The sequence below is a fragment of the Gobius niger genome (genome assembly GCF_951799975.1).
Source record: "Gobius niger genome assembly, chromosome: 2".
NCBI classification, from domain to species: Eukaryota; Metazoa; Chordata; class Actinopteri; order Gobiiformes; family Gobiidae; genus Gobius; species Gobius niger.
This window is the reverse complement of record NC_136853.1, coordinates 41150088-41161297: the sequence shown is the minus strand read 5'-3', so window position 1 is coordinate 41161297 and position 11210 is coordinate 41150088.

Below are 11210 nucleotides of genomic sequence, written 5' to 3'. Positions count from 1 at the left end.
TTATTTTCCGTTTGGATCAGTTACGTAAAGTCCCGTCGCCAGACGTCAGTCTTAAGGCGGCATTAGTACTACTATAAAGAACATATTTTTCGGTATTCGCGTAGCCCTGGCGCACACTGATCATTACATTAAACATAATCAACAGCAAATATGACCAGACCAACTACAGCTGTAACATCAGTCCTCGTGGCGGAAACGTCAGTAGGCCTACATGCATTAAATGCCGCCGGTCCTCTCTCTCCGTGAGGAGGAAATAGTTAGGTTACTTGTGGAGTTTGGGCTGGTCTAATCGGGCAGAAAGCGCGAAAGTAACACTGTGCAAATGAGTGATCTTTGCCCAATTTGTAGTGGTTGTACAGCAGTTCTGCAGGCCTTCTCGTGGTTATACGGCGTATGTCTGCGTATCACGTAGTCTACTACACCACATCTGTGTCGGGGGGGCGGGCATGGCCCCGTATGGCCAGCCCATAGCGACGGGTATAACCACTAGAAAACATGCAGGATGGCCGGATAACCACGACAAACCGGGCCAAGATACGTATCACTCATGTGCGAAGTGTTACTTTGCGCTTTCAATCGGTTTAATACACCGCACGCGACGAGCTCTCGCGCAAAATGCGTACATGTACATTACAGGCGTGCGCTGAGAAGCGCCATGCTGTCAAGATGCGTGTGCCCACAACAAACCACTACAAATTGGGCAAAGATCACTCAATTGCACAGTGTTACTTTCGCGCTTTCTGCCCGATTAGACCAGCCCAAACTCCACAACAAGTAGCCTAACTATTTCCTCCTCTAGCACGGAGGCGGCATTTCATCCCTCTCTCCCTTTCTCTGGCACGGTTCCTTCCAAGCTGCGCTCGTGCGCAATTGCGCACGGCTCCCGTGTTGTCTGGGCACAAAATAAAATATAGGTGATATGATAGAGGGGCATCAACGATCATCCTCCGCCCCGAGAGTCCACGATGCTCGTGAGAGGCAAAGGCAGTGACAGGTGCTCGTGTGTGTTTTACTACAAAGCGCTGAAGTCCGCCGAAAAGTCCCCGCGTTCGAAGTGTGCGTTTTACACTCAGACACTGGAGCTTTCAGTGAAGGCTGAGAGAGACTGAAAAGTGGACGCGGCCACAGCACTGACCGAGCCATATTCATGGTACAAACGGTGGCGCGAGTGTGGGGGTGTGTGTGGGGGGAGTGTGGAGGGGAGTGTGGAGGGGAGTGTGGGGGTGCAGGCGCTCGTTCTACAGCCCCAGAGTCCGGTCGTTTTCCACGCTCGGAAACGTGTTTTCGTTGCATCGGCGCAGTATTCTGCACAGACGCAAGGCCCAGCTCATTCAGCTGCTTTTGAAAAGGACCTCACTCATAAGTTCAAGTTTGAGTAGAAGGATGTGTTGATGAGGAGGCTCAGCTCGGAGAAACGCATGTAGGCCTACTGACGTTTACGCCACGAGGACTGATGTTACAGCTGTAGTTGGTCTGGTCATATTTGCTGTTGATTATGTTTAATGTAATGATCAGTGTGCGCCAGGGCTACGCGAATACCGAAAAATATGTTCTTTATAGTAGTACTAATGCCGCCTTAAGACTGACGTCTGGCGACGGGACTTTACGTAACTGATCCAAACGGAAAATAATATAGTCAACACTACAGATTCTCCTGTCTGCCAGTCTTCTCAGCTCATTAGAACATAGCACAGCAGTCCCCAACTAGATATGCTTGAGGTCCAACATGCAACCGTTCACCACTCCAAAATGGAGGCTGTTCAGCGACCCAGAGCAAAGGATAATTTACTTAGCCTATTTGTTTAAAAAACACACACACAATGCAATTGCTGCATATGGAAGAATGCTTTTTTTTTTTTTTCGTTCTGACATGGCTATAGCGAGAACACAGTGATCTCAACATGGCCGTCTATGCTGGACAAGCTCTGGAGCAAGGAAAAAGATTGACCAATGAGCTGACAGCAGAGGCATCCCGACCCACCCCATGATTTGCATCTCATTAAGAGAAATACAGAAATAAATACAGAAATAAATACAGAAATAAATACAGAAATAAATAAATAAATAGAGAAATAAATAAATAAATAGAGAAATAAATAAATAAATAGAGAAATAAATAAATAAATACAGAAATAAATAAATAAATGCATAAATAAAAAAATAAATAGAGAAATAAATAAATAAATAGAGAAATAAATAAATACATACAAAAATAAATAAATAAATAGAGAAATAAATAAATAAATAGAGAAATAAATAAATATATAAATAAATAAATAAATACAAAAATAAATACAGAAATAGAGAAATAAATAGAGAAATACAGAAATAAATGTATAAATAAATATAAAAATAAATAAATAAATATATAAATACAGAAATACAGAAATAAATAAATATATAAATAAATAAATACAGAAATAAATGCACTTATTCTCATAATTGCACGCATTTCTTTGCAAATTTTATCTTTTTAAAATTTATTTATTTATTTATTTATTTATGTATATATTTATAGTTTTGGCAGCCACGGTCCTCCATAGTCACGTGCTGGTTTCCGTGTATTTTCTAAATTCCAGCTCCTCGTCAGTTCCTTTGGTGGGAAAAGTGGGTTAGTGGATCAGTGGAGCAGCGGTACCTCTGGTGGGCAGCAGGGGGAGCCTGTGCACCGTGCTTCCTGTCCATATAAAACCACATCGCACATCTGGGAACACCACGTACATCTATAATCATAAAATATTGTTTCCGGATTTGTAGATGTTTTCATACAGATATGCACTAGCTTCATATACACTACACAGAAAATGGTTTCTTTTCAAATCATGGACTGACTGTTTATCTCTGCTTTTGGTTGCTAAATGCACATAATATGTATAATCTTTTTCTATTTTTCTGCTTGTGTTGAAATAGTTTTTAGCACTGCACTTATGAAAAGCACTTTGGTTCAGCCTGAAATAGCTTATTGGTCACATGTTTTATAATCCTTTTTAAAGGAAAGTAATATTTTTATATGTGTTTCCCGGCTGAAAGTGGTTCTTGCAATTTGAGAACGACCGACAGAGCTCGACAGTGGAGGCTCCGCCCGGTGCTGGAAGTAAAAATACCATTCAGAAATTCCAAAGACTTTTTGAAAAATTCAAATATTTCGAGCATGAGTCGGCAAGGTGGTTTGGAGGAGAGCCTATTGTTGTCACGTTTTGTTTTTTACCTTTTCTTTTTTTAAATACTTTTTTGTAGCGTTTTCATCCTTGTTTCCTTCTTGTTGTTGCTATTTTGACACTTTTTTTCAAGAAGCTTTTAGATTTGGGTAAAGCTGGACTGGAAAATGTGCTCTGTTCAGGCCGGGGTTAAGAGGTTAAAAGAATGGCCCAGCATTGCAGGAAAGACAGCACTGGTCCACAGTGTGTATCTCCATCTGAAAACCACTAACTACACTTTAAAGTATAAAGTTGAAATACAGTACTTGCACGAGATTGTATAAGAGGGGAGTAAAGGATGCTATTTTGTGAAACAACAGACCGTTTTGGTTCCCTCCTCCTAGAGGAACCTGAGTCTTATTAAACTGCTCTGGCTCTGGTACCGTGTCTGGTACAGTTCTGACCACAAGAGCTAAGAAGAAGCTTCTGTGAAGAGAAGCGAAACATCAACTTAACAAACCCAGTCCAGTCGACGATTTAGCCTCACTACGATTCTATAGTAGCCTGTAATAATAATAATCTATACTGTATTCATCTCTGTAGAGAAATTAGTTCTCTGCATTTGACCCATCCTCAGTGTCGCATGGGGCGACCTGTAGGAGCAGTGAGCTGCCGGTGTAAATTTTGTGACTCTGGTAAATGTAAAACCCATAGATGGACAGACAGGCGGGATGCAAAGGATCAGTTTTTAGTGAGTTTATTTTTCCAGTCTTTGTTCGTTTACGTTTCTTTTTGCCTTCAGAGCAAGAAGCGTAGTTTCTTTTGATTTCTTTTTGCCTTTAGGGCATGAGACATGGTTTTATCTCTGAAACAGAGGAGATGGAACAATTAGAAATCACATTAAGTCCAATATGAGTTAACAAAGCAACAGATATAAGGTCTGGTCAAAACATAGTAAAACTAGTTGAGACATGGATAAACAAACATATGGTTAACAAAATGAACATGAACTTACAGGACGCATGCTCAGCATGAAGGCAGTGAAATGACAGAACAATGGAGTGCAGGGTCATATATAGGTGGATGATTGCTGATCATCAGCAGGTGGTGGAGGGCGGAGTGAACTGGGAAGGTGTGCTTGATTTATCCACCATCTTGGTGGATGTTCAGGGACTCCTTGGATGATGGGAATTTCTCACAGCCGGCATGGGCCGGCGCTCGGGACCCATCTCCATGATGTGGGGCCAGGCTGGTGGTCAGAAACACCTGGCTGGAGGAGTAACCTATTGCACATGTTTTTTATAACCTACCACTAACCTACGCAGACACGGGGAGAACATGCAAACTCCACACAGAAAGGCCCCGTCCAGGTGGGAATCGAACCCGGGACCTTTGAGCTGTGAGGCACGAATGATCTGAGGCTCTTACAGACGGTCAATATTAGTTTGGATGGTTTTAGTCTCTCCTTTTCATTTTTATTTAGTCTTATTTTAGTCGACTAAAATATCTGGACATTTTACTCATAGTTTTAGTCTCATGAAAAACTTTAAGTTTAGTTTTAGTCCAATTATAGTCTTCAAAAATATCACTTTGACTAAAATTAAGACTAGATATTTTAGTCGACAAAAAATTAACACTGGTATACAATGATTATAAATAATACCTTTGTCCCAATGTCAAACAGCTTACTTGATTTGATGAGGTTTGACTCTTTAAAAAGAATGGTCGTTAAATATGTATAGTCCGTGGATGTACAGACCTGCAGTGAAGCATAAATAACCAGGACATACTGTTCTCTGTGGGATTTCAGACTTAATTGGTTCATACATGAGCCGTCGTCTCCCCTGCACGGGATCTGTTCTTCCCCACGACCTGAGAGCCCACGATGTCGCCCCCGCTGTACCTCCCTCCTCTGCAGCAGCCTTTGAGTGCGGCTTTGAGCCAAGGCAGCGATAAGTGCTGTTGACGTGCCTTCTGTATTGTACTATCACAGCGCTGAAGTCCTCGGGAAAGACGTATGCGTATGCGCCCTTCGTGTTGACCCCACTGCACCAGGGTTACCCGGTCTATGGATCTAATAGGTCTCAGCTGCCAAACCCACACAGAAATATCAGAGGGACATGTCAATATTCTTTTAGCTACTTGTTTAGAGAGTGTCTTATCAAGCTTAGATCAGAAAATAATGCTTTTAGGGATGGGCAGACTGATACAAAAATGCCAATTTTTTAATACCGGAGCCAGTAATTAAACATTAAGAAGTATTTTGATCAAAAGACCCATCTAACCTTTTATCTGTACATTAACAGCGAGTAACACACTGAGAGATGAGCAAAGATCTGAAACAAATATATAGGATGATGAAATAAGCAAGGAGTTTCTGTTTAAAATGTTGAGCTAGACAAAGCAGTTAGCAAGTATTTGAGGTACATATACTTTTAGATTATTTTTAGGGATGCCCTTTTAAATTCTTGAAGGGGCTAGATGCAAGTTGGTCATTTTTATACTCACTACTGCCACCTCAGGTCATACGTGTAACTGCACCTTCTATATTAAGCTCGTGCATGACGACAATTCGGACCCGAAGTAACAACTTTCTGAGTGACAGGTCTGGGCTCATTCCACACCTTAGAACATGGCTGGAACATGTAGAGGGAGGAAAATACATAATTTAAAACATTTTTAAACTCCGTATTTACCTTATTCCCGGGGCTCGCGTGGGCGCCGCCATGAATTGTGCCCGCCCCTTTTCTCCTATGTGAAAACATGTGACTGGAGAAGTCTGCATAAAATCAGTCACTACACGAAAACAAAGCCGTTTTCAGGCCGCCCAGAGAAACGGTGCAGTGTGGACTTGTTGGTGCAAATGAACATTGGCCATTTTACACAAATCAATCGACTAAACATCTATATTTTTATACTTCTAAATTATTATTATATTTATTCTCTGCACTGTTCTAGTTATTTTAAATCTAGCACAGAACTTCCTAAGTCTTAATGAGAAAAAGACGTTATTGTTTTTAACAACAGCAAATCTGCAAATGACCCGCATGACGCTCTTGGCTCTCTGGCTTCTCATCTTCGAGCCTCTGCCAGAAACCTTGGGGTAATTTTTGACAACACCTTCAAATTTGACAAACAAATTAATTCTGTGATAAAAGCCAGCTTCTTCCAGCTTAGAATTCTAAGTAAAGTGAAAGCTTATCTTCCGCACAGCGATTTTGAGCGAGTTATTCATATGTTTATATCGTCGCGTCTCGATTATTGTAACTCGCTCTCTTGTGGGCTGGACACATCCTCACTCAACCGCCTACAACAAGTCCAGAACGCTGCTGCAGGCTTACTGATAGGGACGAGGGGGCGGGAACATATCACCTCTGTACTGGCCTCCCTCCATTGGCTGCCTGTCAGCTATAGAATTGACTGTAAGATCTTGATGCTTGTGTTTAAATGTCTTCATGGATCTGCTCCTGAGTATCTCTCTGAGCTTTTGTCTGTTTATGCCCCAGTCAGATCAGTAAGGTCTGCAAACCAGCTGTCTTTGAACGTGCCCAGATCCCGTTTAAAGACGCGAGGAGATCGAGCGTTTAGTGTGGCTGCTCCCAAACTCTGGAACAGTCTCCGCCTAAATGTCAGAGCTGCTCCAACCATATAAACCTTTAAGACTGCCCTTATACACATCTGTTTGCGTTGGTGTTCAATTCAAGCTGAGCTGTATTATAACTCTATTGTGTGTGCTTCTCTTGCTGTTTTGTACTGTTATTTTATATTGTGTACCTGTATGTGAAGCACTTTGGGCACCTAGTGTTGTTGTAAACGTGCTATATAAATAAAGTTGACATTGACATTGACATTTAAATCTGATGTTTGTATGTGTGACTTGATTGTGCAGCTGATGAACTGAATTTCTTTCGGGATTAATAAAGTATATCGTATCGTATCTAGAGTTCAGCCTGATTGAAGTGTTGTGAGGGCCCCCGAGTCAAATAACACCTAGGGCCCCATGAAAGCCCAAAACTGCCGCTTTTTGTCCACTACCTTCAGTATTGGAGGCATGCACCAGAAATAGGTCACTGTTACAGCCTTGTATAAGCATTGTGTAAGAAAAGAGCACACACTTCATTACTCTCACGTGCCTCTGAGCCGCCCGGGGGGAGGAGAGGAACGAGCGGAGAAATGACATCGCACAAGCCGATCCAGGGGCGGACTGGGACTGAAAAACTGCCCCGGACTCTGGCCAGCCTGGCCCAAATTAGCGTAAATGCGACACTTCCACAAATACACATGTTAACCTCTTACCCCCCGCCTTAACCGAGAGCCTTTTCTCCTGTTCGGCTTTGCCCAAATCTAAAAGCTTCTTGACTGGAGAGCAACACTGTAACGTCTCATTTGAAAGCTAAAATCTAGAAAAGTGATGGTAGCTTTTTGTCATGTTTTTGTTGCTTTTTCGTTACTTTTTTGTGGCTTTCTGCCGTGTTTTTATTGTTGTTTTTTCATCGCTTTTTTCGTCGCTTTGTCGTCACGTTTTCGTCACATTTTGTTGTGTTTTTGTCACTTTTTTGTTGCTTATCCAGCACATTTTTGTTTTTGGATGCTTTTCTTTTAACCCCTTAACTCCCGCCTGAACCGAGCACATTTTCTCCAGTTTGGCTTTAACCCCAGTCCAAAAGCGGCTGGAAAAAAAGCTGTGAAAATAGCAACAAAACTGAGACGAAAACAATGATGGAAATGGGACAAAAAGGTGAGAAAACATTGACGAAAAAGTGACGAAAAATCGATAAAAAAGTGGATGAAAAAGTGGCAAAAATGTCACAAGAAACAAAAAAAATACATAAAAACGTGACAAAACTTACAAAAACGTGACAAAAATTTGATAAAAAATGGACGAAAAAATGACCGAAAATTTACCAAAAAATGTGACAAAAATCGGATTAAAAAATGACGAAAAAATGACAAAAAAGTTACAAAAAATGAGTTGAATACCCAACAAAAAAATGATGGGAAAAAAATCTGATGACGTGAGGAAAAAGATCCTTTCTGTTCAGGCGGGGGTTAAGAGGTTAAGCTTTTAGATTTGGGTAAAGCTCGGTTTCGCCCGGGGGTAAGGGTAAGGTAAAGTGAGGGGCCAGACCGGTGGCCCTAGAGCCGGTGGCCCTTCTGTGCTCTTCCAGAATGGACACATGGCCAGTCCGCCCCTGAGCGGATCACTACAGTCACTTTTTACTACTGTTGTGCAGAGAGCTCCAGAGGGGGAAATGAAGCTTGTGTATTATTATATTTATTTGGTGAACTCTCACACAGTGTGGCTTTAGTTTGTGAATGTTTCCAGTGTCATTGAGATTGAGATTTCTTCCCTCTTGTGTTCCAGAGGCAGGCGGCGAAAACCCAGAGGCGGGGGGCCCGAGCCATGGAGGTTCTTCCGGGGCGGCTGGGTCCGTGGAGCTGCCCCGAAAGCGGAAAGGAGACGTGGACATGAGATCCTTGAGATCCGAGCCACAGTAAGAGACAGGGGAGAAAACACGGCACACATTTGAGAGTGAGGAGGGCGAGGAGGATGCTCACGATGGGACATGTGGGACGCCATAGTGTGTGTTGTTAATGGCGACATTCAGTAATCACGTGGTTTCATTTGACCAATCAGATTTGAATTCTTAAAAGGTTGTTTAAAGCCACACTGCGTAGAATTTTACCCAATAAACACAATTCAAATACAAGCAATTATTTTATGACAGATATTCTCAAAATTGGAAAAATACCTCATAAATGTACAAACAAACATTTATGAGGCTCACCCCTCCTAAGATATATGTGTAAACTTTACTGGGAGAGGGTACGTCTCCAGCTCGTTTCCATGGAGATGTGACGAAAGGCAATAGAATTTGAGATTTAAACAGGTTAGTTTCTCATCCAAGTCCATTCTTTTATTACACGCTGCAGTAACAGCATTATCTGTGTCATTAGAAGCATGTTTTGTTTTGCAGCAACAATATAGTCCAAAATGTTACGCAGTGTACCTTTAAACCTCTTGACACCCGCCTGAACCGAGAACATTTTATCCAGCTTTACCCAAATCCTGTAGGCCAGTGTAACACCTCATTTGAATGACTTACAAAACTCATCACATTTTCATCTCATATTCATCGCTGTTTGTCACATTTTTATCACTTTTTCGCTACGTTTTTCTACATTTTTCGTCACTTTTTGGTCAAAATTGTGTCACTTTTTTTTTTTTTTTGTGTGTCATTTTTCCCCACTTTTTTTCAAATGTTTGTTACTTTTTTTTAAACATTTTTTTGTCGCCTTTTTGTCACATTTTCATCCTTGTTTTCATCGCAGTTTTGTTGATATTTTCACTCCATTTTTCCTGAAGCTTTTGGATTGGGGTAAAGCCAAACTGGAGAAAATGTTCTCTGTTCAGGTGGAAGTTAATGGTTTGTGTTATTTTATCTTATTTCCTTTATTTTATCAGGCAAAACATAAAGACCTAATTCTTATTTACAATTTACATACTGCTATGGGACAGAAAACAGAGAAGCTGTGCATAATAATAATAATGTAATAATCACATACCCCATTCAATTTGTCAAATTTAAATATAAAAAAACACATAACAGACATTTTTATTACTAATCATTAAAGCCACACTGCGTAAAATTTTACCCAGTTAATAAAAATTAAATACAAGCGTTTATTTCACTACCTGTACCGGGAGAGGGTGCGTCTCCAGCTCGTTGCCATGGAGACGTTGACTAAAGGCAGCTGAATTAGAGATTTAAACAGGTTATGTTCTCATCCAAATCCATTCTTTGATCACCCACTACAGTAAGTATGTTCAGTTTCGAGCTGGTCATTTGGAACATGTTTTGCACTGATGGCAACAGCCCAAAATGTTACGCAGTGTGCCTTTAAAGGGGCTAGATGCAAGTTAGCCATTTTACACTCACTACTGCCACCTCAGGTCATACGTGTAACTGCACCTTCTATATTAAGCTCGTGTGACAGTGCAGGATTTTAGAGGCAGTTGTGGTGAACAGGTCTGAGCTCATTCTACACATTAGGACATGGCTGGAACATGTAGGGGGGGGGGAATACAGAATTTTAACATTTTTAAACTCTGTAAAGTCCCTTTAACTTTACTCAAATCTTAAAGCTTTTTGAAAAAAAATGTCAAAATAGAGATGAAAACGAAGATGAAAAGCCACAACGGAGCGACTAAAAAGTGACATAAACGTGACAAAAATTGGGCCGAATGCAATGAAAACATGACAAAAAAGCAATGAGAAAAACATTGTTAATTTTGACGACATATTTTATTTTAGTTTTAGTCTTAGGCTTTTGACTAAAATGTAATTTAATTTTAGTCAAGATATAGTCAAAAAAAACTTTTCAATTTTCTAGTTTTAGTCGACTAAAATTAAGACTAATTTAGTCGACTTATATTTATAATATTAATTATAATCATATTTCATCTTGTTCCTCTGCTTCATGGAGCTGCTCCACATGAACAAAGCTCAGAGCTGCTCCTTTGGCAGAGGATTTACATTATATGAGGCTCTTTCAGACGGTCAATAGAAGTTTGGATGATTTTAGTCTCAAGAGAAACTTTTAATTTAGTTTTAGTCCAATTTTAGTCGTCAAAAATATCACTTTGACTAAAATTAAGACTAAATATTTTAGTCGACAAATTTAACACTGGAGAAAAAGCGATGAAAAAGCAACAAAAAAACCCCAAAAAAACCTACGAAAACACAACAATAAAAAAGAGAGAGAAACATGACAAATGAACGCTTCAAAAATGTGATAGAAACGCGGTGACAATGTGACAAAAACGTTAGGATCAGTTATTAAGCGTCACACATATCGCTAAGCATTATGGGATTAGCAGCATTAATAAACTAATGGAGATTTTAAAAGTTAAAACACTGGAGTTATTGTTCACATTAAAACACTTGGACACCACAGTGAGTTAGATGTTTTTACCAGCAGTTAATGGAGTTGTTCCACAGCTTTTTTCTCCACTTTTTATGCTTTTTTTTTTAGCTAATGTTAGCCAATGGAAATGTAGGCTATGCTAAC